The 23,683-nt window shown below is 51.7% G+C and overlaps 48 non-coding genes across 48 annotated transcripts; 32 read left to right on the top strand and 16 right to left on the bottom strand.

Annotated features, from left to right (window-relative positions):
* Positions 1-470: 470 nt before the first annotated feature.
* On the top strand, positions 471-543 carry Trnar-acg (transfer RNA arginine (anticodon ACG)). The gene has a single exon. It is a non-coding gene; the product is annotated as a tRNA-Arg (tRNA).
* Positions 544-818: 275 nt separating this feature from the next.
* Positions 819-890, top strand: Trnam-cau (transfer RNA methionine (anticodon CAU)). The gene has a single exon. It is a non-coding gene; the product is annotated as a tRNA-Met (tRNA).
* Positions 891-1,122: 232 nt separating this feature from the next.
* Trnad-guc (transfer RNA aspartic acid (anticodon GUC)) lies at positions 1,123-1,194 on the bottom strand. Its single transcript has one exon. It is a non-coding gene; the product is annotated as a tRNA-Asp (tRNA).
* A 732-nt stretch (positions 1,195-1,926) lies between these two features.
* On the top strand, positions 1,927-1,999 carry Trnar-acg (transfer RNA arginine (anticodon ACG)). The gene has a single exon. It is a non-coding gene; the product is annotated as a tRNA-Arg (tRNA).
* Positions 2,000-2,285: 286 nt separating this feature from the next.
* Positions 2,286-2,357, top strand: Trnam-cau (transfer RNA methionine (anticodon CAU)). The gene has a single exon. It is a non-coding gene; the product is annotated as a tRNA-Met (tRNA).
* A 232-nt stretch (positions 2,358-2,589) lies between these two features.
* On the bottom strand, positions 2,590-2,661 carry Trnad-guc (transfer RNA aspartic acid (anticodon GUC)). Its single transcript has one exon. It is a non-coding gene; the product is annotated as a tRNA-Asp (tRNA).
* A 732-nt stretch (positions 2,662-3,393) lies between these two features.
* Trnar-acg (transfer RNA arginine (anticodon ACG)) lies at positions 3,394-3,466 on the top strand. The gene has a single exon. It is a non-coding gene; the product is annotated as a tRNA-Arg (tRNA).
* A 286-nt stretch (positions 3,467-3,752) lies between these two features.
* On the top strand, positions 3,753-3,824 carry Trnam-cau (transfer RNA methionine (anticodon CAU)). The gene has a single exon. It is a non-coding gene; the product is annotated as a tRNA-Met (tRNA).
* A 232-nt stretch (positions 3,825-4,056) lies between these two features.
* On the bottom strand, positions 4,057-4,128 carry Trnad-guc (transfer RNA aspartic acid (anticodon GUC)). Its single transcript has one exon. It is a non-coding gene; the product is annotated as a tRNA-Asp (tRNA).
* Positions 4,129-4,860: 732 nt separating this feature from the next.
* Trnar-acg (transfer RNA arginine (anticodon ACG)) lies at positions 4,861-4,933 on the top strand. The gene has a single exon. It is a non-coding gene; the product is annotated as a tRNA-Arg (tRNA).
* A 286-nt stretch (positions 4,934-5,219) lies between these two features.
* On the top strand, positions 5,220-5,291 carry Trnam-cau (transfer RNA methionine (anticodon CAU)). The gene has a single exon. It is a non-coding gene; the product is annotated as a tRNA-Met (tRNA).
* Positions 5,292-5,523: 232 nt separating this feature from the next.
* Positions 5,524-5,595, bottom strand: Trnad-guc (transfer RNA aspartic acid (anticodon GUC)). Its single transcript has one exon. It is a non-coding gene; the product is annotated as a tRNA-Asp (tRNA).
* A 732-nt stretch (positions 5,596-6,327) lies between these two features.
* Trnar-acg (transfer RNA arginine (anticodon ACG)) lies at positions 6,328-6,400 on the top strand. The gene has a single exon. It is a non-coding gene; the product is annotated as a tRNA-Arg (tRNA).
* A 286-nt stretch (positions 6,401-6,686) lies between these two features.
* Positions 6,687-6,758, top strand: Trnam-cau (transfer RNA methionine (anticodon CAU)). Its single transcript has one exon. It is a non-coding gene; the product is annotated as a tRNA-Met (tRNA).
* A 232-nt stretch (positions 6,759-6,990) lies between these two features.
* On the bottom strand, positions 6,991-7,062 carry Trnad-guc (transfer RNA aspartic acid (anticodon GUC)). Its single transcript has one exon. It is a non-coding gene; the product is annotated as a tRNA-Asp (tRNA).
* Positions 7,063-7,794: 732 nt separating this feature from the next.
* Positions 7,795-7,867, top strand: Trnar-acg (transfer RNA arginine (anticodon ACG)). Its single transcript has one exon. It is a non-coding gene; the product is annotated as a tRNA-Arg (tRNA).
* Positions 7,868-8,153: 286 nt separating this feature from the next.
* Trnam-cau (transfer RNA methionine (anticodon CAU)) lies at positions 8,154-8,225 on the top strand. Its single transcript has one exon. It is a non-coding gene; the product is annotated as a tRNA-Met (tRNA).
* A 232-nt stretch (positions 8,226-8,457) lies between these two features.
* Trnad-guc (transfer RNA aspartic acid (anticodon GUC)) lies at positions 8,458-8,529 on the bottom strand. Its single transcript has one exon. It is a non-coding gene; the product is annotated as a tRNA-Asp (tRNA).
* Positions 8,530-9,261: 732 nt separating this feature from the next.
* Trnar-acg (transfer RNA arginine (anticodon ACG)) lies at positions 9,262-9,334 on the top strand. The gene has a single exon. It is a non-coding gene; the product is annotated as a tRNA-Arg (tRNA).
* A 286-nt stretch (positions 9,335-9,620) lies between these two features.
* Trnam-cau (transfer RNA methionine (anticodon CAU)) lies at positions 9,621-9,692 on the top strand. The gene has a single exon. It is a non-coding gene; the product is annotated as a tRNA-Met (tRNA).
* Positions 9,693-9,924: 232 nt separating this feature from the next.
* Positions 9,925-9,996, bottom strand: Trnad-guc (transfer RNA aspartic acid (anticodon GUC)). The gene has a single exon. It is a non-coding gene; the product is annotated as a tRNA-Asp (tRNA).
* Positions 9,997-10,728: 732 nt separating this feature from the next.
* On the top strand, positions 10,729-10,801 carry Trnar-acg (transfer RNA arginine (anticodon ACG)). Its single transcript has one exon. It is a non-coding gene; the product is annotated as a tRNA-Arg (tRNA).
* A 286-nt stretch (positions 10,802-11,087) lies between these two features.
* On the top strand, positions 11,088-11,159 carry Trnam-cau (transfer RNA methionine (anticodon CAU)). Its single transcript has one exon. It is a non-coding gene; the product is annotated as a tRNA-Met (tRNA).
* Positions 11,160-11,391: 232 nt separating this feature from the next.
* Positions 11,392-11,463, bottom strand: Trnad-guc (transfer RNA aspartic acid (anticodon GUC)). The gene has a single exon. It is a non-coding gene; the product is annotated as a tRNA-Asp (tRNA).
* A 732-nt stretch (positions 11,464-12,195) lies between these two features.
* Positions 12,196-12,268, top strand: Trnar-acg (transfer RNA arginine (anticodon ACG)). Its single transcript has one exon. It is a non-coding gene; the product is annotated as a tRNA-Arg (tRNA).
* A 286-nt stretch (positions 12,269-12,554) lies between these two features.
* Positions 12,555-12,626, top strand: Trnam-cau (transfer RNA methionine (anticodon CAU)). Its single transcript has one exon. It is a non-coding gene; the product is annotated as a tRNA-Met (tRNA).
* Positions 12,627-12,858: 232 nt separating this feature from the next.
* Positions 12,859-12,930, bottom strand: Trnad-guc (transfer RNA aspartic acid (anticodon GUC)). Its single transcript has one exon. It is a non-coding gene; the product is annotated as a tRNA-Asp (tRNA).
* Positions 12,931-13,662: 732 nt separating this feature from the next.
* Trnar-acg (transfer RNA arginine (anticodon ACG)) lies at positions 13,663-13,735 on the top strand. Its single transcript has one exon. It is a non-coding gene; the product is annotated as a tRNA-Arg (tRNA).
* A 286-nt stretch (positions 13,736-14,021) lies between these two features.
* Trnam-cau (transfer RNA methionine (anticodon CAU)) lies at positions 14,022-14,093 on the top strand. Its single transcript has one exon. It is a non-coding gene; the product is annotated as a tRNA-Met (tRNA).
* Positions 14,094-14,325: 232 nt separating this feature from the next.
* Positions 14,326-14,397, bottom strand: Trnad-guc (transfer RNA aspartic acid (anticodon GUC)). The gene has a single exon. It is a non-coding gene; the product is annotated as a tRNA-Asp (tRNA).
* A 732-nt stretch (positions 14,398-15,129) lies between these two features.
* On the top strand, positions 15,130-15,202 carry Trnar-acg (transfer RNA arginine (anticodon ACG)). Its single transcript has one exon. It is a non-coding gene; the product is annotated as a tRNA-Arg (tRNA).
* Positions 15,203-15,488: 286 nt separating this feature from the next.
* On the top strand, positions 15,489-15,560 carry Trnam-cau (transfer RNA methionine (anticodon CAU)). Its single transcript has one exon. It is a non-coding gene; the product is annotated as a tRNA-Met (tRNA).
* Positions 15,561-15,792: 232 nt separating this feature from the next.
* On the bottom strand, positions 15,793-15,864 carry Trnad-guc (transfer RNA aspartic acid (anticodon GUC)). Its single transcript has one exon. It is a non-coding gene; the product is annotated as a tRNA-Asp (tRNA).
* Positions 15,865-16,596: 732 nt separating this feature from the next.
* Positions 16,597-16,669, top strand: Trnar-acg (transfer RNA arginine (anticodon ACG)). The gene has a single exon. It is a non-coding gene; the product is annotated as a tRNA-Arg (tRNA).
* A 286-nt stretch (positions 16,670-16,955) lies between these two features.
* Positions 16,956-17,027, top strand: Trnam-cau (transfer RNA methionine (anticodon CAU)). The gene has a single exon. It is a non-coding gene; the product is annotated as a tRNA-Met (tRNA).
* Positions 17,028-17,259: 232 nt separating this feature from the next.
* Trnad-guc (transfer RNA aspartic acid (anticodon GUC)) lies at positions 17,260-17,331 on the bottom strand. The gene has a single exon. It is a non-coding gene; the product is annotated as a tRNA-Asp (tRNA).
* Positions 17,332-18,063: 732 nt separating this feature from the next.
* Positions 18,064-18,136, top strand: Trnar-acg (transfer RNA arginine (anticodon ACG)). Its single transcript has one exon. It is a non-coding gene; the product is annotated as a tRNA-Arg (tRNA).
* A 286-nt stretch (positions 18,137-18,422) lies between these two features.
* Trnam-cau (transfer RNA methionine (anticodon CAU)) lies at positions 18,423-18,494 on the top strand. The gene has a single exon. It is a non-coding gene; the product is annotated as a tRNA-Met (tRNA).
* A 232-nt stretch (positions 18,495-18,726) lies between these two features.
* Trnad-guc (transfer RNA aspartic acid (anticodon GUC)) lies at positions 18,727-18,798 on the bottom strand. The gene has a single exon. It is a non-coding gene; the product is annotated as a tRNA-Asp (tRNA).
* Positions 18,799-19,530: 732 nt separating this feature from the next.
* Trnar-acg (transfer RNA arginine (anticodon ACG)) lies at positions 19,531-19,603 on the top strand. The gene has a single exon. It is a non-coding gene; the product is annotated as a tRNA-Arg (tRNA).
* A 286-nt stretch (positions 19,604-19,889) lies between these two features.
* Positions 19,890-19,961, top strand: Trnam-cau (transfer RNA methionine (anticodon CAU)). The gene has a single exon. It is a non-coding gene; the product is annotated as a tRNA-Met (tRNA).
* A 232-nt stretch (positions 19,962-20,193) lies between these two features.
* On the bottom strand, positions 20,194-20,265 carry Trnad-guc (transfer RNA aspartic acid (anticodon GUC)). The gene has a single exon. It is a non-coding gene; the product is annotated as a tRNA-Asp (tRNA).
* A 732-nt stretch (positions 20,266-20,997) lies between these two features.
* Positions 20,998-21,070, top strand: Trnar-acg (transfer RNA arginine (anticodon ACG)). Its single transcript has one exon. It is a non-coding gene; the product is annotated as a tRNA-Arg (tRNA).
* Positions 21,071-21,356: 286 nt separating this feature from the next.
* Positions 21,357-21,428, top strand: Trnam-cau (transfer RNA methionine (anticodon CAU)). Its single transcript has one exon. It is a non-coding gene; the product is annotated as a tRNA-Met (tRNA).
* A 232-nt stretch (positions 21,429-21,660) lies between these two features.
* Positions 21,661-21,732, bottom strand: Trnad-guc (transfer RNA aspartic acid (anticodon GUC)). The gene has a single exon. It is a non-coding gene; the product is annotated as a tRNA-Asp (tRNA).
* Positions 21,733-22,464: 732 nt separating this feature from the next.
* On the top strand, positions 22,465-22,537 carry Trnar-acg (transfer RNA arginine (anticodon ACG)). Its single transcript has one exon. It is a non-coding gene; the product is annotated as a tRNA-Arg (tRNA).
* A 286-nt stretch (positions 22,538-22,823) lies between these two features.
* Positions 22,824-22,895, top strand: Trnam-cau (transfer RNA methionine (anticodon CAU)). The gene has a single exon. It is a non-coding gene; the product is annotated as a tRNA-Met (tRNA).
* Positions 22,896-23,127: 232 nt separating this feature from the next.
* Positions 23,128-23,199, bottom strand: Trnad-guc (transfer RNA aspartic acid (anticodon GUC)). Its single transcript has one exon. It is a non-coding gene; the product is annotated as a tRNA-Asp (tRNA).
* Positions 23,200-23,683: the final 484 nt, after the last annotated feature.

Here is a 23,683-nt window from a genome sequence, read left to right as displayed (position 1 = left end):
AATGCTGCTACGAAATAAAATTATGCTCACCGTGAGGCTCGAATTCACAATCCCGGCATTGCTCACGGCTACTGCTTATAGGTACCGTGGGCTAACCAACTGCGCCACTGGGACTACAACCCAGTGCTCTCAGTTTGCGCTATTCACTTTGCTGTAAACCAGTGGTGCACACAGAAACATATGATCGCCACCTGATGCCATACGAATGCTTCGTGCTATTCTTGTTTCATATGCTACGCTTACATGCACATCAACGGGCTCTGGTCGTCGAGAAAACGCAGCAAATAGCGCGCCTTGCCTTCCGCTACCTGTCGAACAGTGAACGCAGATGTGTGGCAAGCTCTAAGCTCTGCAGGCGCACTGTGGCCACGCAGCTGAACGAGAGCTACCTTCCTTGGGAGCTTGCTGAGCCATGGAGAACACGTGTCTTAGCGAAGTGCCCTTGTCTAGTAATCGAAACTGCTGCCAGTGGCTCTGTGGCGCAACGGATAACGCGTCTGACTACGGATCAGAAGATTCCAGGTTCGAATCCTGGCAGAGTCTGTATTTTGTTAGTTGCGACGCGTAGCTGGGCAGTGGATTTCGTATGTCGCCGCATCGTGGAGTGCTTTGTTACTCCTGTGCATCTCGCAGCTGCATGTCGACGCGATCGTGGTAAATATCGCTGCCTGCAAGCGTCAGTCGAGCAAAGTCGAGACAAGTCAAGCTGAGAGCTGTACGAGATGATACGCAACTAAGGACAGGCGTGTGAAAGCGACGCAGGCAACACTTTCCAAGTGTCTCTCTTCACGTAGCGAAGAGACAGAGCATCAACGCACAGCAGAGTGGCGCAGTGGAAGCGTGCTGGGCCCATAACCCAGAGGTCCGTGGATCGAAACCACGCTCTGCTAAAATTATTTTATTTGCAGACTGTGCCGAGCTCGATTATTACGCCCAGAGCGACTGCTGGGGTGTTTTGATTCAGATTCAACAGCAAACCTCGTAATTCTCCTCGTGTGAAGAATGCGAGAACCACTTCCTAAATTGTAGCCTTTGTTTATGTTTTTGCACCACCTATACTCCTTGATCTTCCGACCCACGCACGAGCAACACTCTAGCAGGTTTGTGAGATAAAAATCGCATCTCCCCGGCGGGGAATCGAACCCCGGTCTCCCGCGTGACAGGCGGGGATACTAACCACTATACTACCGAGGATGAGCTGTAGGCAGTTGCCAGTGTGATAGACACATGGTGCTAATAGCCGCCAACGTCCTTCACTAAGTTCGGCGGGTGATAGTGCTGCAACTAAAAATCGGATATGCCGCCTGGCGGGGAATCGGACCGCGGTCTCCCGCGTGACAGGCGGGGATACTAACCACTATACTACCGAGGAAGACGCAGCTAGTGTCTCGAATACACAATTATGTAACTCAAATAGCTGATACATCTGAAAACTAGCCTCCTGTTGCTGTCACAGAATGCTGCTACGAAATAAAATTATGCTCACCGTGAGGCTCGAATTCACAATCCCGGCATTGCTCACGGCTACTGCTTATAGGTACCGTGGGCTAACCAACTGCGCCACTGGGACTACAACCCAGTGCTCTCAGTTTGCGCTATTCACTTTGCTGTAAACCAGTGGTGCACACAGAAACATATGATCGCCACCTGATGCCATACGAATGCTTCGTGCTATTCTTGTTTCATATGCTACGCTTACATGCACATCAACGGGCTCTGGTCGTCGAGAAAACGCAGCAAATAGCGCGCCTTGCCTTCCGCTACCTGTCGAACAGTGAACGCAGATGTGTGGCAAGCTCTAAGCTCTGCAGGCGCACTGTGGCCACGCAGCTGAACGAGAGCTACCTTCCTTGGGAGCTTGCTGAGCCATGGAGAACACGTGTCTTAGCGAAGTGCCCTTGTCTAGTAATCGAAACTGCTGCCAGTGGCTCTGTGGCGCAACGGATAACGCGTCTGACTACGGATCAGAAGATTCCAGGTTCGAATCCTGGCAGAGTCGGTATTTTGTTAGTTGCGACGCGTAGCTGGGCAGTGGATTTCGTATGTCGCCGCATCGTGGAGTGCTTTGTTACTCCTGTGCATCTCGCAGCTGCATGTCGACGCGATCGTGGTAAATATCGCTGCCTGCAAGCGTCAGCGTAGCGTCAGTCGAGCAAAGTCGAGACAAGTCAAGCTGAGAGCTGTACGACATGATACGCAACTAAGGACAGGCGTGTGAAAGCGACGCAGGCAACACTTTCCAAGTGTCTCTCTTCACGTAGCGAAGAGACAGAGCATCAACGCACAGCAGAGTGGCGCAGTGGAAGCGTGCTGGGCCCATAACCCAGAGGTCCGTGGATCGAAACCACGCTCTGCTAAAATTATTTTATTTGCAGACTGTGCCGAGCTCGATTATTACGCCCAGAGCGACTGCTGGGGTGTTTTGATTCAGATTCAACAGCAAACCTCGTAATTCTCCTCGTGTGAAGAATGCGAGAACCACTTCCTAAATTGTAGCCTTTGTTTATGTTTTTGCACCACCTATACTCCTTGATCTTCCGACCCACGCACGAGCAACACTCTAGCAGGTTTGTGAGATAAAAATCGCATCTCCCCGGCGGGGAATCGAACCCCGGTCTCCCGCGTGACAGGCGGGGATACTAACCACTATACTACCGAGGATGAGCTGTAGGCAGTTGCCAGTGTGATAGACACATGGTGCTAATAGCCGCCAACGTCCTTCACTAAGTTCGGCGGGTGATAGTGCTGCAACTAAAAATCGGATATGCCGCCTGGCGGGGAATCGGACCGCGGTCTCCCGCGTGACAGGCGGGGATACTAACCACTATACTACCGAGGAAGACGCAGCTAGTGTCTCGAATACACAATTATGTAACTCAAATAGCTGATACATCTGAGAACTAGCCTCCTGTTGCTGTCACAGAATGCTGCTACGAAATAAAATTATGCTCACCGTGAGGCTCGAATTCACAATCCCGGCATTGCTCACGGCTACTGCTTATAGGTACCGTGGGCTAACCAACTGCGCCACTGGGACTACAACCCAGTGCTCTCAGTTTGCGCTATTCACTTTGCTGTAAACCAGTGGTGCACACAGAAACATATGATCGCCACCTGATGCCATACGAATGCTTCGTGCTATTCTTGTTTCATATGCTACGCTTACATGCACATCAACGGGCTCTGGTCGTCGAGAAAACGCAGCAAATAGCGCGCCTTGCCTTCCGCTACCTGTCGAACAGTGAACGCAGATGTGTGGCAAGCTCTAAGCTCTGCAGGCGCACTGTGGCCACGCAGCTGAACGAGAGCTACCTTCCTTGGGAGCTTGCTGAGCCATGGAGAACACGTGTCTTAGCGAAGTGCCCTTGTCTAGTAATCGAAACTGCTGCCAGTGGCTCTGTGGCGCAACGGATAACGCGTCTGACTACGGATCAGAAGATTCCAGGTTCGAATCCTGGCAGAGTCGGTATTTTGTTAGTTGCGACGCGTAGCTGGGCAGTGGATTTCGTATGTCGCCGCATCGTGGAGTGCTTTGTTACTCCTGTGCATCTCGCAGCTGCATGTCGACGCGATCGTGGTAAATATCGCTGCCTGCAAGCGTCAGCGTAGCGTCAGTCGAGCAAAGTCGAGACAAGTCAAGCTGAGAGCTGTACGAGATGATACGCAACTAAGGACAGGCGTGTGAAAGCGACGCAGGCAACACTTTCCAAGTGTCTCTCTTCACGTAGCGAAGAGACAGAGCATCAACGCACAGCAGAGTGGCGCAGTGGAAGCGTGCTGGGCCCATAACCCAGAGGTCCGTGGATCGAAACCACGCTCTGCTAAAATTATTTTATTTGCAGACTGTGCCGAGCTCGATTATTACGCCCAGAGCGACTGCTGGGGTGTTTTGATTCAGATTCAACAGCAAACCTCGTAATTCTCCTCGTGTGAAGAATGCGAGAACCACTTCCTAAATTGTAGCCTTTGTTTATGTTTTTGCACCACCTATACTCCTTGATCTTCCGACCCACGCACGAGCAACACTCTAGCAGGTTTGTGAGATAAAAATCGCATCTCCCCGGCGGGGAATCGAACCCCGGTCTCCCGCGTGACAGGCGGGGATACTAACCACTATACTACCGAGGATGAGCTGTAGGCAGTTGCCAGTGTGATAGACACATGGTGCTAATAGCCGCCAACGTCCTTCACTAAGTTCGGCGGGTGATAGTGCTGCAACTAAAAATCGGATATGCCGCCTGGCGGGGAATCGGACCGCGGTCTCCCGCGTGACAGGCGGGGATACTAACCACTATACTACCGAGGAAGACGCAGCTAGTGTCTCGAATACACAATTATGTAACTCAAATAGCTGATACATCTGAAAACTAGCCTCCTGTTGCTGTCACAGAATGCTGCTACGAAATAAAATTATGCTCACCGTGAGGCTCGAATTCACAATCCCGGCATTGCTCACGGCTACTGCTTATAGGTACCGTGGGCTAACCAACTGCGCCACTGGGACTACAACCCAGTGCTCTCAGTTTGCGCTATTCACTTTGCTGTAAACCAGTGGTGCACACAGAAACATATGATCGCCACCTGATGCCATACGAATGCTTCGTGCTATTCTTGTTTCATATGCTACGCTTACATGCACATCAACGGGCTCTGGTCGTCGAGAAAACGCAGCAAATAGCGCGCCTTGCCTTCCGCTACCTGTCGAACAGTGAACGCAGATGTGTGGCAAGCTCTAAGCTCTGCAGGCGCACTGTGGCCACGCAGCTGAACGAGAGCTACCTTCCTTGGGAGCTTGCTGAGCCATGGAGAACACGTGTCTTAGCGAAGTGCCCTTGTCTAGTAATCGAAACTGCTGCCAGTGGCTCTGTGGCGCAACGGATAACGCGTCTGACTACGGATCAGAAGATTCCAGGTTCGAATCCTGGCAGAGTCGGTATTTTGTTAGTTGCGACGCGTAGCTGGGCAGTGGATTTCGTATGTCGCCGCATCGTGGAGTGCTTTGTTACTCCTGTGCATCTCGCAGCTGCATGTCGACGCGATCGTGGTAAATATCGCTGCCTGCAAGCGTCAGCGTAGCGTCAGTCGAGCAAAGTCGAGACAAGTCAAGCTGAGAGCTGTACGAGATGATACGCAACTAAGGACAGGCGTGTGAAAGCGACGCAGGCAACACTTTCCAAGTGTCTCTCTTCACGTAGCGAAGAGACAGAGCATCAACGCACAGCAGAGTGGCGCAGTGGAAGCGTGCTGGGCCCATAACCCAGAGGTCCGTGGATCGAAACCACGCTCTGCTAAAATTATTTTATTTGCAGACTGTGCCGAGCTCGATTATTACGCCCAGAGCGACTGCTGGGGTGTTTTGATTCAGATTCAACAGCAAACCTCGTAATTCTCCTCGTGTGAAGAATGCGAGAACCACTTCCTAAATTGTAGCCTTTGTTTATGTTTTTGCACCACCTATACTCCTTGATCTTCCGACCCACGCACGAGCAACACTCTAGCAGGTTTGTGAGATAAAAATCGCATCTCCCCGGCGGGGAATCGAACCCCGGTCTCCCGCGTGACAGGCGGGGATACTAACCACTATACTACCGAGGATGAGCTGTAGGCAGTTGCCAGTGTGATAGACACATGGTGCTAATAGCCGCCAACGTCCTTCACTAAGTTCGGCGGGTGATAGTGCTGCAACTAAAAATCGGATATGCCGCCTGGCGGGGAATCGGACCGCGGTCTCCCGCGTGACAGGCGGGGATACTAACCACTATACTACCGAGGAAGACGCAGCTAGTGTCTCGAATACACAATTATGTAACTCAAATAGCTGATACATCTGAAAACTAGCCTCCTGTTGCTGTCACAGAATGCTGCTACGAAATAAAATTATGCTCACCGTGAGGCTCGAATTCACAATCCCGGCATTGCTCACGGCTACTGCTTATAGGTACCGTGGGCTAACCAACTGCGCCACTGGGACTACAACCCAGTGCTCTCAGTTTGCGCTATTCACTTTGCTGTAAACCAGTGGTGCACACAGAAACATATGATCGCCACCTGATGCCATACGAATGCTTCGTGCTATTCTTGTTTCATATGCTACGCTTACATGCACATCAACGGGCTCTGGTCGTCGAGAAAACGCAGCAAATAGCGCGCCTTGCCTTCCGCTACCTGTCGAACAGTGAACGCAGATGTGTGGCAAGCTCTAAGCTCTGCAGGCGCACTGTGGCCACGCAGCTGAACGAGAGCTACCTTCCTTGGGAGCTTGCTGAGCCATGGAGAACACGTGTCTTAGCGAAGTGCCCTTGTCTAGTAATCGAAACTGCTGCCAGTGGCTCTGTGGCGCAACGGATAACGCGTCTGACTACGGATCAGAAGATTCCAGGTTCGAATCCTGGCAGAGTCGGTATTTTGTTAGTTGCGACGCGTAGCTGGGCAGTGGATTTCGTATGTCGCCGCATCGTGGAGTGCTTTGTTACTCCTGTGCATCTCGCAGCTGCATGTCGACGCGATCGTGGTAAATATCGCTGCCTGCAAGCGTCAGCGTAGCGTCAGTCGAGCAAAGTCGAGACAAGTCAAGCTGAGAGCTGTACGAGATGATACGCAACTAAGGACAGGCGTGTGAAAGCGACGCAGGCAACACTTTCCAAGTGTCTCTCTTCACGTAGCGAAGAGACAGAGCATCAACGCACAGCAGAGTGGCGCAGTGGAAGCGTGCTGGGCCCATAACCCAGAGGTCCGTGGATCGAAACCACGCTCTGCTAAAATTATTTTATTTGCAGACTGTGCCGAGCTCGATTATTACGCCCAGAGCGACTGCTGGGGTGTTTTGATTCAGATTCAACAGCAAACCTCGTAATTCTCCTCGTGTGAAGAATGCGAGAACCACTTCCTAAATTGTAGCCTTTGTTTATGTTTTTGCACCACCTATACTCCTTGATCTTCCGACCCACGCACGAGCAACACTCTAGCAGGTTTGTGAGATAAAAATCGCATCTCCCCGGCGGGGAATCGAACCCCGGTCTCCCGCGTGACAGGCGGGGATACTAACCACTATACTACCGAGGATGAGCTGTAGGCAGTTGCCAGTGTGATAGACACATGGTGCTAATAGCCGCCAACGTCCTTCACTAAGTTCGGCGGGTGATAGTGCTGCAACTAAAAATCGGATATGCCGCCTGGCGGGGAATCGGACCGCGGTCTCCCGCGTGACAGGCGGGGATACTAACCACTATACTACCGAGGAAGACGCAGCTAGTGTCTCGAATACACAATTATGTAACTCAAATAGCTGATACATCTGAAAACTAGCCTCCTGTTGCTGTCACAGAATGCTGCTACGAAATAAAATTATGCTCACCGTGAGGCTCGAATTCACAATCCCGGCATTGCTCACGGCTACTGCTTATAGGTACCGTGGGCTAACCAACTGCGCCACTGGGACTACAACCCAGTGCTCTCAGTTTGCGCTATTCACTTTGCTGTAAACCAGTGGTGCACACAGAAACATATGATCGCCACCTGATGCCATACGAATGCTTCGTGCTATTCTTGTTTCATATGCTACGCTTACATGCACATCAACGGGCTCTGGTCGTCGAGAAAACGCAGCAAATAGCGCGCCTTGCCTTCCGCTACCTGTCGAACAGTGAACGCAGATGTGTGGCAAGCTCTAAGCTCTGCAGGCGCACTGTGGCCACGCAGCTGAACGAGAGCTACCTTCCTTGGGAGCTTGCTGAGCCATGGAGAACACGTGTCTTAGCGAAGTGCCCTTGTCTAGTAATCGAAACTGCTGCCAGTGGCTCTGTGGCGCAACGGATAACGCGTCTGACTACGGATCAGAAGATTCCAGGTTCGAATCCTGGCAGAGTCTGTATTTTGTTAGTTGCGACGCGTAGCTGGGCAGTGGATTTCGTATGTCGCCGCATCGTGGAGTGCTTTGTTACTCCTGTGCATCTCGCAGCTGCATGTCGACGCGATCGTGGTAAATATCGCTGCCTGCAAGCGTCAGCGTAGCGTCAGTCGAGCAAAGTCGAGACAAGTCAAGCTGAGAGCTGTACGAGATGATACGCAACTAAGGACAGGCGTGTGAAAGCGACGCAGGCAACACTTTCCAAGTGTCTCTCTTCACGTAGCGAAGAGACAGAGCATCAACGCACAGCAGAGTGGCGCAGTGGAAGCGTGCTGGGCCCATAACCCAGAGGTCCGTGGATCGAAACCACGCTCTGCTAAAATTATTTTATTTGCAGACTGTGCCGAGCTCGATTATTACGCCCAGAGCGACTGCTGGGGTGTTTTGATTCAGATTCAACAGCAAACCTCGTAATTCTCCTCGTGTGAAGAATGCGAGAACCACTTCCTAAATTGTAGCCTTTGTTTATGTTTTTGCACCACCTATACTCCTTGATCTTCCGACCCACGCACGAGCAACACTCTAGCAGGTTTGTGAGATAAAAATCGCATCTCCCCGGCGGGGAATCGAACCCCGGTCTCCCGCGTGACAGGCGGGGATACTAACCACTATACTACCGAGGATGAGCTGTAGGCAGTTGCCAGTGTGATAGACACATGGTGCTAATAGCCGCCAACGTCCTTCACTAAGTTCGGCGGGTGATAGTGCTGCAACTAAAAATCGGATATGCCGCCTGGCGGGGAATCGGACCGCGGTCTCCCGCGTGACAGGCGGGGATACTAACCACTATACTACCGAGGAAGACGCAGCTAGTGTCTCGAATACACAATTATGTAACTCAAATAGCTGATACATCTGAGAACTAGCCTCCTGTTGCTGTCACAGAATGCTGCTACGAAATAAAATTATGCTCACCGTGAGGCTCGAATTCACAATCCCGGCATTGCTCACGGCTACTGCTTATAGGTACCGTGGGCTAACCAACTGCGCCACTGGGACTACAACCCAGTGCTCTCAGTTTGCGCTATTCACTTTGCTGTAAACCAGTGGTGCACACAGAAACATATGATCGCCACCTGATGCCATACGAATGCTTCGTGCTATTCTTGTTTCATATGCTACGCTTACATGCACATCAACGGGCTCTGGTCGTCGAGAAAACGCAGCAAATAGCGCGCCTTGCCTTCCGCTACCTGTCGAACAGTGAACGCAGATGTGTGGCAAGCTCTAAGCTCTGCAGGCGCACTGTGGCCACGCAGCTGAACGAGAGCTACCTTCCTTGGGAGCTTGCTGAGCCATGGAGAACACGTGTCTTAGCGAAGTGCCCTTGTCTAGTAATCGAAACTGCTGCCAGTGGCTCTGTGGCGCAACGGATAACGCGTCTGACTACGGATCAGAAGATTCCAGGTTCGAATCCTGGCAGAGTCGGTATTTTGTTAGTTGCGACGCGTAGCTGGGCAGTGGATTTCGTATGTCGCCGCATCGTGGAGTGCTTTGTTACTCCTGTGCATCTCGCAGCTGCATGTCGACGCGATCGTGGTAAATATCGCTGCCTGCAAGCGTCAGCGTAGCGTCAGTCGAGCAAAGTCGAGACAAGTCAAGCTGAGAGCTGTACGAGATGATACGCAACTAAGGACAGGCGTGTGAAAGCGACGCAGGCAACACTTTCCAAGTGTCTCTCTTCACGTAGCGAAGAGACAGAGCATCAACGCACAGCAGAGTGGCGCAGTGGAAGCGTGCTGGGCCCATAACCCAGAGGTCCGTGGATCGAAACCACGCTCTGCTAAAATTATTTTATTTGCAGACTGTGCCGAGCTCGATTATTACGCCCAGAGCGACTGCTGGGGTGTTTTGATTCAGATTCAACAGCAAACCTCGTAATTCTCCTCGTGTGAAGAATGCGAGAACCACTTCCTAAATTGTAGCCTTTGTTTATGTTTTTGCACCACCTATACTCCTTGATCTTCCGACCCACGCACGAGCAACACTCTAGCAGGTTTGTGAGATAAAAATCGCATCTCCCCGGCGGGGAATCGAACCCCGGTCTCCCGCGTGACAGGCGGGGATACTAACCACTATACTACCGAGGATGAGCTGTAGGCAGTTGCCAGTGTGATAGACACATGGTGCTAATAGCCGCCAACGTCCTTCACTAAGTTCGGCGGGTGATAGTGCTGCAACTAAAAATCGGATATGCCGCCTGGCGGGGAATCGGACCGCGGTCTCCCGCGTGACAGGCGGGGATACTAACCACTATACTACCGAGGAAGACGCAGCTAGTGTCTCGAATACACAATTATGTAACTCAAATAGCTGATACATCTGAAAACTAGCCTCCTGTTGCTGTCACAGAATGCTGCTACGAAATAAAATTATGCTCACCGTGAGGCTCGAATTCACAATCCCGGCATTGCTCACGGCTACTGCTTATAGGTACCGTGGGCTAACCAACTGCGCCACTGGGACTACAACCCAGTGCTCTCAGTTTGCGCTATTCACTTTGCTGTAAACCAGTGGTGCACACAGAAACATATGATCGCCACCTGATGCCATACGAATGCTTCGTGCTATTCTTGTTTCATATGCTACGCTTACATGCACATCAACGGGCTCTGGTCGTCGAGAAAACGCAGCAAATAGCGCGCCTTGCCTTCCGCTACCTGTCGAACAGTGAACGCAGATGTGTGGCAAGCTCTAAGCTCTGCAGGCGCACTGTGGCCACGCAGCTGAACGAGAGCTACCTTCCTTGGGAGCTTGCTGAGCCATGGAGAACACGTGTCTTAGCGAAGTGCCCTTGTCTAGTAATCGAAACTGCTGCCAGTGGCTCTGTGGCGCAACGGATAACGCGTCTGACTACGGATCAGAAGATTCCAGGTTCGAATCCTGGCAGAGTCGGTATTTTGTTAGTTGCGACGCGTAGCTGGGCAGTGGATTTCGTATGTCGCCGCATCGTGGAGTGCTTTGTTACTCCTGTGCATCTCGCAGCTGCATGTCGACGCGATCGTGGTAAATATCGCTGCCTGCAAGCGTCAGCGTAGCGTCAGTCGAGCAAAGTCGAGACAAGTCAAGCTGAGAGCTGTACGAGATGATACGCAACTAAGGACAGGCGTGTGAAAGCGACGCAGGCAACACTTTCCAAGTGTCTCTCTTCACGTAGCGAAGAGACAGAGCATCAACGCACAGCAGAGTGGCGCAGTGGAAGCGTGCTGGGCCCATAACCCAGAGGTCCGTGGATCGAAACCACGCTCTGCTAAAATTATTTTATTTGCAGACTGTGCCGAGCTCGATTATTACGCCCAGAGCGACTGCTGGGGTGTTTTGATTCAGATTCAACAGCAAACCTCGTAATTCTCCTCGTGTGAAGAATGCGAGAACCACTTCCTAAATTGTAGCCTTTGTTTATGTTTTTGCACCACCTATACTCCTTGATCTTCCGACCCACGCACGAGCAACACTCTAGCAGGTTTGTGAGATAAAAATCGCATCTCCCCGGCGGGGAATCGAACCCCGGTCTCCCGCGTGACAGGCGGGGATACTAACCACTATACTACCGAGGATGAGCTGTAGGCAGTTGCCAGTGTGATAGACACATGGTGCTAATAGCCGCCAACGTCCTTCACTAAGTTCGGCGGGTGATAGTGCTGCAACTAAAAATCGGATATGCCGCCTGGCGGGGAATCGGACCGCGGTCTCCCGCGTGACAGGCGGGGATACTAACCACTATACTACCGAGGAAGACGCAGCTAGTGTCTCGAATACACAATTATGTAACTCAAATAGCTGATACATCTGAAAACTAGCCTCCTGTTGCTGTCACAGAATGCTGCTACGAAATAAAATTATGCTCACCGTGAGGCTCGAATTCACAATCCCGGCATTGCTCACGGCTACTGCTTATAGGTACCGTGGGCTAACCAACTGCGCCACTGGGACTACAACCCAGTGCTCTCAGTTTGCGCTATTCACTTTGCTGTAAACCAGTGGTGCACACAGAAACATATGATCGCCACCTGATGCCATACGAATGCTTCGTGCTATTCTTGTTTCATATGCTACGCTTACATGCACATCAACGGGCTCTGGTCGTCGAGAAAACGCAGCAAATAGCGCGCCTTGCCTTCCGCTACCTGTCGAACAGTGAACGCAGATGTGTGGCAAGCTCTAAGCTCTGCAGGCGCACTGTGGCCACGCAGCTGAACGAGAGCTACCTTCCTTGGGAGCTTGCTGAGCCATGGAGAACACGTGTCTTAGCGAAGTGCCCTTGTCTAGTAATCGAAACTGCTGCCAGTGGCTCTGTGGCGCAACGGATAACGCGTCTGACTACGGATCAGAAGATTCCAGGTTCGAATCCTGGCAGAGTCGGTATTTTGTTAGTTGCGACGCGTAGCTGGGCAGTGGATTTCGTATGTCGCCGCATCGTGGAGTGCTTTGTTACTCCTGTGCATCTCGCAGCTGCATGTCGACGCGATCGTGGTAAATATCGCTGCCTGCAAGCGTCAGCGTAGCGTCAGTCGAGCAAAGTCGAGACAAGTCAAGCTGAGAGCTGTACGAGATGATACGCAACTAAGGACAGGCGTGTGAAAGCGACGCAGGCAACACTTTCCAAGTGTCTCTCTTCACGTAGCGAAGAGACAGAGCATCAACGCACAGCAGAGTGGCGCAGTGGAAGCGTGCTGGGCCCATAACCCAGAGGTCCGTGGATCGAAACCACGCTCTGCTAAAATTATTTTATTTGCAGACTGTGCCGAGCTCGATTATTACGCCCAGAGCGACTGCTGGGGTGTTTTGATTCAGATTCAACAGCAAACCTCGTAATTCTCCTCGTGTGAAGAATGCGAGAACCACTTCCTAAATTGTAGCCTTTGTTTATGTTTTTGCACCACCTATACTCCTTGATCTTCCGACCCACGCACGAGCAACACTCTAGCAGGTTTGTGAGATAAAAATCGCATCTCCCCGGCGGGGAATCGAACCCCGGTCTCCCGCGTGACAGGCGGGGATACTAACCACTATACTACCGAGGATGAGCTGTAGGCAGTTGCCAGTGTGATAGACACATGGTGCTAATAGCCGCCAACGTCCTTCACTAAGTTCGGCGGGTGATAGTGCTGCAACTAAAAATCGGATATGCCGCCTGGCGGGGAATCGGACCGCGGTCTCCCGCGTGACAGGCGGGGATACTAACCACTATACTACCGAGGAAGACGCAGCTAGTGTCTCGAATACACAATTATGTAACTCAAATAGCTGATACATCTGAAAACTAGCCTCCTGTTGCTGTCACAGAATGCTGCTACGAAATAAAATTATGCTCACCGTGAGGCTCGAATTCACAATCCCGGCATTGCTCACGGCTACTGCTTATAGGTACCGTGGGCTAACCAACTGCGCCACTGGGACTACAACCCAGTGCTCTCAGTTTGCGCTATTCACTTTGCTGTAAACCAGTGGTGCACACAGAAACATATGATCGCCACCTGATGCCATACGAATGCTTCGTGCTATTCTTGTTTCATATGCTACGCTTACATGCACATCAACGGGCTCTGGTCGTCGAGAAAACGCAGCAAATAGCGCGCCTTGCCTTCCGCTACCTGTCGAACAGTGAACGCAGATGTGTGGCAAGCTCTAAGCTCTGCAGGCGCACTGTGGCCACGCAGCTGAACGAGAGCTACCTTCCTTGGGAGCTTGCTGAGCCATGGAGAACACGTGTCTTAGCGAAGTGCCCTTGTCTAGTAATCGAAACTGCTGCCAGTGGCTCTGTGGCGCAACGGATAACGCGTCTGACTACGGATCAGAAGATTCCAGGTTCGAATCCTGGCAGAGTCTGTATTTTGTTAGTTGCGACGCGTAGCTGGGCAGTGGATTTCGTATGTCGCCGCATCGTGGAGTGCTTTGTTACTCCTGTGCATCTCGCAGCTGCATGTCGACGCGATCGTGGTAAATATCGCTGCCTGCAAGCGTCAGCGTAGCGTCAGTCGAGCAAAGTCGAGACAAGTCAAGCTGAGAGCTGTACGAGATGATACGCAACTAAGGACAGGCGTGTGAAAGCGACGCAGGCAACACTTTCCAAGTGTCTCTCTTCACGTAGCGAAGAGACAGAGCATCAACGCACAGCAGAGTGGCGCAGTGGAAGCGTGCTGGGCCCATAACCCAGAGGTCCGTGGATCGAAACCACGCTCTGCTAAAATTATTTTATTTGCAGACTGTGCCGAGCTCGATTATTACGCCCAGAGCGACTGCTGGGGTGTTTTGATTCAGATTCAACAGCAAACCTCGTAATTCTCCTCGTGTGAAGAATGCGAGAACCACTTCCTAAATTGTAGCCTTTGTTTATGTTTTTGCACCACCTATACTCCTTGATCTTCCGACCCACGCACGAGCAACACTCTAGCAGGTTTGTGAGATAAAAATCGCATCTCCCCGGCGGGGAATCGAACCCCGGTCTCCCGCGTGACAGGCGGGGATACTAACCACTATACTACCGAGGATGAGCTGTAGGCAGTTGCCAGTGTGATAGACACATGGTGCTAATAGCCGCCAACGTCCTTCACTAAGTTCGGCGGGTGATAGTGCTGCAACTAAAAATCGGATATGCCGCCTGGCGGGGAATCGGACCGCGGTCTCCCGCGTGACAGGCGGGGATACTAACCACTATACTACCGAGGAAGACGCAGCTAGTGTCTCGAATACACAATTATGTAACTCAAATAGCTGATACATCTGAAAACTAGCCTCCTGTTGCTGTCACAGAATGCTGCTACGAAATAAAATTATGCTCACCGTGAGGCTCGAATTCACAATCCCGGCATTGCTCACGGCTACTGCTTATAGGTACCGTGGGCTAACCAACTGCGCCACTGGGACTACAACCCAGTGCTCTCAGTTTGCGCTATTCACTTTGCTGTAAACCAGTGGTGCACACAGAAACATATGATCGCCACCTGATGCCATACGAATGCTTCGTGCTATTCTTGTTTCATATGCTACGCTTACATGCACATCAACGGGCTCTGGTCGTCGAGAAAACGCAGCAAATAGCGCGCCTTGCCTTCCGCTACCTGTCGAACAGTGAACGCAGATGTGTGGCAAGCTCTAAGCTCTGCAGGCGCACTGTGGCCACGCAGCTGAACGAGAGCTACCTTCCTTGGGAGCTTGCTGAGCCATGGAGAACACGTGTCTTAGCGAAGTGCCCTTGTCTAGTAATCGAAACTGCTGCCAGTGGCTCTGTGGCGCAACGGATAACGCGTCTGACTACGGATCAGAAGATTCCAGGTTCGAATCCTGGCAGAGTCGGTATTTTGTTAGTTGCGACGCGTAGCTGGGCAGTGGATTTCGTATGTCGCCGCATCGTGGAGTGCTTTGTTACTCCTGTGCATCTCGCAGCTGCATGTCGACGCGATCGTGGTAAATATCGCTGCCTGCAAGCGTCAGCGTAGCGTCAGTCGGGCAAAGTCGAGACAAGTCAAGCTGAGAGCTGTACGAGATGATACGCAACTAAGGACAGGCGTGTGAAAGCGACGCAGGCAACACTTTCCAAGTGTCTCTCTTCACGTAGCGAAGAGACAGAGCATCAACGCACAGCAGAGTGGCGCAGTGGAAGCGTGCTGGGCCCATAACCCAGAGGTCCGTGGATCGAAACCACGCTCTGCTAAAATTATTTTATTTGCAGACTGTGCCGAGCTCGATTATTACGCCCAGAGCGACTGCTGGGGTGTTTTGATTCAGATTCAACAGCAAACCTCGTAATTCTCCTCGTGTGAAGAATGCGAGAACCACTTCCTAAATTGTAGCCTTTGTTTATGTTTTTGCACCACCTATACTCCTTGATCTTCCGACCCACGCACGAGCAACACTCTAGCAGGTTTGTGAGATAAAAATCGCATCTCCCCGGCGGGGAATCGAACCCCGGTCTCCCGCGTGACAGGCGGGGATACTAACCACTATACTACCGAGGATGAGCTGTAGGCAGTTGCCAGTGTGATAGACACATGGTGCTAATAGCCGCCAACGTCCTTCACTAAGTTCGGCGGGTGATAGTGCTGCAACTAAAAATCGGATATGCCGCCTGGCGGGGAATCGGACCGCGGTCTCCCGCGTGACAGGCGGGGATACTAACCACTATACTACCGAGGAAGACGCAGCTAGTGTCTCGAATACACAATTATGTAACTCAAATAGCTGATACATCTGAAAACTAGCCTCCTGTTGCTGTCACAGAATGCTGCTACGAAATAAAATTATGCTCACCGTGAGGCTCGAATTCACAATCCCGGCATTGCTCACGGCTACTGCTTATAGGTACCGTGGGCTAACCAACTGCGCCACTGGGACTACAACCCAGTGCTCTCAGTTTGCGCTATTCACTTTGCTGTAAACCAGTGGTGCACACAGAAACATATGATCGCCACCTGATGCCATACGAATGCTTCGTGCTATTCTTGTTTCATATGCTACGCTTACATGCACATCAACGGGCTCTGGTCGTCGAGAAAACGCAGCAAATAGCGCGCCTTGCCTTCCGCTACCTGTCGAACAGTGAACGCAGATGTGTGGCAAGCTCTAAGCTCTGCAGGCGCACTGTGGCCACGCAGCTGAACGAGAGCTACCTTCCTTGGGAGCTTGCTGAGCCATGGAGAACACGTGTCTTAGCGAAGTGCCCTTGTCTAGTAATCGAAACTGCTGCCAGTGGCTCTGTGGCGCAACGGATAACGCGTCTGACTACGGATCAGAAGATTCCAGGTTCGAATCCTGGCAGAGTCTGTATTTTGTTAGTTGCGACGCGTAGCTGGGCAGTGGATTTCGTATGTCGCCGCATCGTGGAGTGCTTTGTTACTCCTGTGCATCTCGCAGCTGCATGTCGACGCGATCGTGGTAAATATCGCTGCCTGCAAGCGTCAGCGTAGCGTCAGTCGGGCAAAGTCGAGACAAGTCAAGCTGAGAGCTGTACGAGATGATACGCAACTAAGGACAGGCGTGTGAAAGCGACGCAGGCAACACTTTCCAAGTGTCTCTCTTCACGTAGCGAAGAGACAGAGCATCAACGCACAGCAGAGTGGCGCAGTGGAAGCGTGCTGGGCCCATAACCCAGAGGTCCGTGGATCGAAACCACGCTCTGCTAAAATTATTTTATTTGCAGACTGTGCCGAGCTCGATTATTACGCCCAGAGCGACTGCTGGGGTGTTTTGATTCAGATTCAACAGCAAACCTCGTAATTCTCCTCGTGTGAAGAATGCGAGAACCACTTCCTAAATTGTAGCCTTTGTTTATGTTTTTGCACCACCTATACTCCTTGATCTTCCGACCCACGCACGAGCAACACTCTAGCAGGTTTGTGAGATAAAAATCGCATCTCCCCGGCGGGGAATCGAACCCCGGTCTCCCGCGTGACAGGCGGGGATACTAACCACTATACTACCGAGGATGAGCTGTAGGCAGTTGCCAGTGTGATAGACACATGGTGCTAATAGCCGCCAACGTCCTTCACTAAGTTCGGCGGGTGATAGTGCTGCAACTAAAAATCGGATATGCCGCCTGGCGGGGAATCGGACCGCGGTCTCCCGCGTGACAGGCGGGGATACTAACCACTATACTACCGAGGAAGACGCAGCTAGTGTCTCGAATACACAATTATGTAACTCAAATAGCTGATACATCTGAAAACTAGCCTCCTGTTGCTGTCACAGAATGCTGCTACGAAATAAAATTATGCTCACCGTGAGGCTCGAATTCACAATCCCGGCATTGCTCACGGCTACTGCTTATAGGTACCGTGGGCTAACCAACTGCGCCACTGGGACTACAACCCAGTGCTCTCAGTTTGCGCTATTCACTTTGCTGTAAACCAGTGGTGCACACAGAAACATATGATCGCCACCTGATGCCATACGAATGCTTCGTGCTATTCTTGTTTCATATGCTACGCTTACATGCACATCAACGGGCTCTGGTCGTCGAGAAAACGCAGCAAATAGCGCGCCTTGCCTTCCGCTACCTGTCGAACAGTGAACGCAGATGTGTGGCAAGCTCTAAGCTCTGCAGGCGCACTGTGGCCACGCAGCTGAACGAGAGCTACCTTCCTTGGGAGCTTGCTGAGCCATGGAGAACACGTGTCTTAGCGAAGTGCCCTTGTCTAGTAATCGAAACTGCTGCCAGTGGCTCTGTGGCGCAACGGATAACGCGTCTGACTACGGATCAGAAGATTCCAGGTTCGAATCCTGGCAGAGTCTGTATTTTGTTAGTTGCGACGCGTAGCTGGGCAGTGGATTTCGTATGTCGCCGCATCGTGGAGTGCTTTGTTACTCCTGTGCATCTCGCAGCTGCATGTCGACGCGATCGTGGTAAATATCGCTGCCTGCAAGCGTCAGCGTAGCGTCAGTCGAGCAAAGTCGAGACAAGTCAAGCTGAGAGCTGTACGAGATGATACGCAACTAAGGACAGGCGTGTGAAAGCGACGCAGGCAACACTTTCCAAGTGTCTCTCTTCACGTAGCGAAGAGACAGAGCATCAACGCACAGCAGAGTGGCGCAGTGGAAGCGTGCTGGGCCCATAACCCAGAGGTCCGTGGATCGAAACCACGCTCTGCTAAAATTATTTTATTTGCAGACTGTGCCGAGCTCGATTATTACGCCCAGAGCGACTGCTGGGGTGTTTTGATTCAGATTCAACAGCAAACCTCGTAATTCTCCTCGTGTGAAGAATGCGAGAACCACTTCCTAAATTGTAGCCTTTGTTTATGTTTTTGCACCACCTATACTCCTTGATCTTCCGACCCACGCACGAGCAACACTCTAGCAGGTTTGTGAGATAAAAATCGCATCTCCCCGGCGGGGAATCGAACCCCGGTCTCCCGCGTGACAGGCGGGGATACTAACCACTATACTACCGAGGATGAGCTGTAGGCAGTTGCCAGTGTGATAGACACATGGTGCTAATAGCCGCCAACGTCCTTCACTAAGTTCGGCGGGTGATAGTGCTGCAACTAAAAATCGGATATGCCGCCTGGCGGGGAATCGGACCGCGGTCTCCCGCGTGACAGGCGGGGATACTAACCACTATACTACCGAGGAAGACGCAGCTAGTGTCTCGAATACACAATTATGTAACTCAAATAGCTGATACATCTGAAAACTAGCCTCCTGTTGCTGTCACAGAATGCTGCTACGAAATAAAATTATGCTCACCGTGAGGCTCGAATTCACAATCCCGGCATTGCTCACGGCTACTGCTTATAGGTACCGTGGGCTAACCAACTGCGCCACTGGGACTACAACCCAGTGCTCTCAGTTTGCGCTATTCACTTTGCTGTAAACCAGTGGTGCACACAGAAACATATGATCGCCACCTGATGCCATACGAATGCTTCGTGCTATTCTTGTTTCATATGCTACGCTTACATGCACATCAACGGGCTCTGGTCGTCGAGAAAACGCAGCAAATAGCGCGCCTTGCCTTCCGCTACCTGTCGAACAGTGAACGCAGATGTGTGGCAAGCTCTAAGCTCTGCAGGCGCACTGTGGCCACGCAGCTGAACGAGAGCTACCTTCCTTGGGAGCTTGCTGAGCCATGGAGAACACGTGTCTTAGCGAAGTGCCCTTGTCTAGTAATCGAAACTGCTGCCAGTGGCTCTGTGGCGCAACGGATAACGCGTCTGACTACGGATCAGAAGATTCCAGGTTCGAATCCTGGCAGAGTCGGTATTTTGTTAGTTGCGACGCGTAGCTGGGCAGTGGATTTCGTATGTCGCCGCATCGTGGAGTGCTTTGTTACTCCTGTGCATCTCGCAGCTGCATGTCGACGCGATCGTGGTAAATATCGCTGCCTGCAAGCGTCAGCGTAGCGTCAGTCGAGCAAAGTCGAGACAAGTCAAGCTGAGAGCTGTACGAGATGATACGCAACTAAGGACAGGCGTGTGAAAGCGACGCAGGCAACACTTTCCAAGTGTCTCTCTTCACGTAGCGAAGAGACAGAGCATCAACGCACAGCAGAGTGGCGCAGTGGAAGCGTGCTGGGCCCATAACCCAGAGGTCCGTGGATCGAAACCACGCTCTGCTAAAATTATTTTATTTGCAGACTGTGCCGAGCTCGATTATTACGCCCAGAGCGACTGCTGGGGTGTTTTGATTCAGATTCAACAGCAAACCTCGTAATTCTCCTCGTGTGAAGAATGCGAGAACCACTTCCTAAATTGTAGCCTTTGTTTATGTTTTTGCACCACCTATACTCCTTGATCTTCCGACCCACGCACGAGCAACACTCTAGCAGGTTTGTGAGATAAAAATCGCATCTCCTCGGCGGGGAATCGAACCCCGGTCTCCCGCGTGACAGGCGGGGATACTAACCACTATACTACCGAGGATGAGCTGTAGGCAGTTGCCAGTGTGATAGACACATGGTGCTAATAGCCGCCAACGTCCTTCACTAAGTTCGGCGGGTGATAGTGCTGCAACTAAAAATCGGATATGCCGCCTGGCGGGGAATCGGACCGCGGTCTCCCGCGTGACAGGCGGGGATACTAACCACTATACTACCGAGGAAGACGCAGCTAGTGTCTCGAATACACAATTATGTAACTCAAATAGCTGATACATCTGAAAACTAGCCTCCTGTTGCTGTCACAGAATGCTGCTACGAAATAAAATTATGCTCACCGTGAGGCTCGAATTCACAATCCCGGCATTGCTCACGGCTACTGCTTATAGGTACCGTGGGCTAACCAACTGCGCCACTGGGACTACAACCCAGTGCTCTCAGTTTGCGCTATTCACTTTGCTGTAAACCAGTGGTGCACACAGAAACATATGATCGCCACCTGATGCCATACGAATGCTTCGTGCTATTCTTGTTTCATATGCTACGCTTACATGCACATCAACGGGCTCTGGTCGTCGAGAAAACGCAGCAAATAGCGCGCCTTGCCTTCCGCTACCTGTCGAACAGTGAACGCAGATGTGTGGCAAGCTCTAAGCTCTGCAGGCGCACTGTGGCCACGCAGCTGAACGAGAGCTACCTTCCTTGGGAGCTTGCTGAGCCATGGAGAACACGTGTCTTAGCGAAGTGCCCTTGTCTAGTAATCGAAACTGCTGCCAGTGGCTCTGTGGCGCAACGGATAACGCGTCTGACTACGGATCAGAAGATTCCAGGTTCGAATCCTGGCAGAGTCGGTATTTTGTTAGTTGCGACGCGTAGCTGGGCAGTGGATTTCGTATGTCGCCGCATCGTGGAGTGCTTTGTTACTCCTGTGCATCTCGCAGCTGCATGTCGACGCGATCGTGGTAAATATCGCTGCCTGCAAGCGTCAGCGTAGCGTCAGTCGAGCAAAGTCGAGACAAGTCAAGCTGAGAGCTGTACGAGATGATACGCAACTAAGGACAGGCGTGTGAAAGCGACGCAGGCAACACTTTCCAAGTGTCTCTCTTCACGTAGCGAAGAGACAGAGCATCAACGCACAGCAGAGTGGCGCAGTGGAAGCGTGCTGGGCCCATAACCCAGAGGTCCGTGGATCGAAACCACGCTCTGCTAAAATTATTTTATTTGCAGACTGTGCCGAGCTCGATTATTACGCCCAGAGCGACTGCTGGGGTGTTTTGATTCAGATTCAACAGCAAACCTCGTAATTCTCCTCGTGTGAAGAATGCGAGAACCACTTCCTAAATTGTAGCCTTTGTTTATGTTTTTGCACCACCTATACTCCTTGATCTTCCGACCCACGCACGAGGAACACTCTAGCAGGTTTGTGAGATAAAAATCGCATCTCCTCGGCGGGGAATCGAACCCCGGTCTCCCGCGTGACAGGCGGGGATACTAACCACTATACTACCGAGGATGAGCTGTAGGCAGTTGCCAGTGTGATAGACACATGGTGCTAATAGCCGCCAACGTCCTTCACTAAGTTCGGCGGGTGATAGTGCTGCAACTAAAAATCGGATATGCCGCCTGGCGGGGAATCGGACCGCGGTCTCCCGCGTGACAGGCGGGGATACTAACCACTATACTACCGAGGAAGACGCAGCTAGTGTCTCGAATACACAATTATGTAACTCAAATAGCTGATACATCTGAAAACTAGCCTCCTGTTGCTGTCACAGAATGCTGCTACGAAATAAAATTATGCTCACCGTGAGGCTCGAATTCACAATCCCGGCATTGCTCACGGCTACTGCTTATAGGTACCGTGGGCTAACCAACTGCGCCACTGGGACTACAACCCAGTGCTCTCAGTTTGCGCTATTCACTTTGCTGTAAACCAGTGGTGCACACAGAAACATATGATCGCCACCTGATGCCATACGAATGCTTCGTGCTATTCTTGTTTCATATGCTACGCTTACATGCACATCAACGGGCTCTGGTCGTCGAGAAAACGCAGCAAATAGCGCGCCTTGCCTTCCGCTACCTGTCGAACAGTGAACGCAGATGTGTGGCAAGCTCTAAGCTCTGCAGGCGCACTGTGGCCACGCAGCTGAACGAGAGCTACCTTCCTTGGGAGCTTGCTGAGCCATGGAGAACACGTGTCTTAGCGAAGTGCCCTTGTCTAGTAATCGAAACTGCTGCCAGTGGCTCTGTGGCGCAACGGATAACGCGTCTGACTACGGATCAGAAGATTCCAGGTTCGAATCCTGGCAGAGTCGGTATTTTGTTAGTTGCGACGCGTAGCTGGGCAGTGGATTTCGTATGTCGCCGCATCGTGGAGTGCTTTGTTACTCCTGTGCATCTCGCAGCTGCATGTCGACGCGATCGTGGTAAATATCGCTGCCTGCAAGCGTCAGCGTAGCGTCAGTCGAGCAAAGTCGAGACAAGTCAAGCTGAGAGCTGTACGAGATGATACGCAACTAAGGACAGGCGTGTGAAAGCGACGCAGGCAACACTTTCCAAGTGTCTCTCTTCACGTAGCGAAGAGACAGAGCATCAACGCACAGCAGAGTGGCGCAGTGGAAGCGTGCTGGGCCCATAACCCAGAGGTCCGTGGATCGAAACCACGCTCTGCTAAAATTATTTTATTTGCAGACTGTGCCGAGCTCGATTATTACGCCCAGAGCGACTGCTGGGGTGTTTTGATTCAGATTCAACAGCAAACCTCGTAATTCTCCTCGTGTGAAGAATGCGAGAACCACTTCCTAAATTGTAGCCTTTGTTTATGTTTTTGCACCACCTATACTCCTTGATCTTCCGACCCACGCACGAGCAACACTCTAGCAGGTTTGTGAGATAAAAATCGCATCTCCTCGGCGGGGAATCGAACCCCGGTCTCCCGCGTGACAGGCGGGGATACTAACCACTATACTACCGAGGATGAGCTGTAGGCAGTTGCCAGTGTGATAGACACATGGTGCTAATAGCCGCCAACGTCCTTCACTAAGTTCGGCGGGTGATAGTGCTGCAACTAAAAATCGGATATGCCGCCTGGCGGGGAATCGGACCGCGGTCTCCCGCGTGACAGGCGGGGATACTAACCACTATACTACCGAGGAAGACGCAGCTAGTGTCTCGAATACACAATTATGTAACTCAAATAGCTGATACATCTGAAAACTAGCCTCCTGTTGCTGTCACAGAATGCTGCTACGAAATAAAATTATGCTCACCGTGAGGCTCGAATTCACAATCCCGGCATTGCTCACGGCTACTGCTTATAGGTACCGTGGGCTAACCAACTGCGCCACTGGGACTACAACCCAGTGCTCTCAGTTTGCGCTATTCACTTTGCTGTAAACCAGTGGTGCACACAGAAACATATGATCGCCACCTGATGCCATACGAATGCTTCGTGCTATTCT

The sequence above is a fragment of the Schistocerca gregaria genome, chromosome 8, assembly GCF_023897955.1.
Source record: "Schistocerca gregaria isolate iqSchGreg1 chromosome 8, iqSchGreg1.2, whole genome shotgun sequence".
Lineage (NCBI taxonomy): Eukaryota > Metazoa > Arthropoda > Insecta > Orthoptera > Acrididae > Schistocerca > Schistocerca gregaria.
This window is presented reverse-complemented; position numbering and strand designations above follow the sequence as displayed.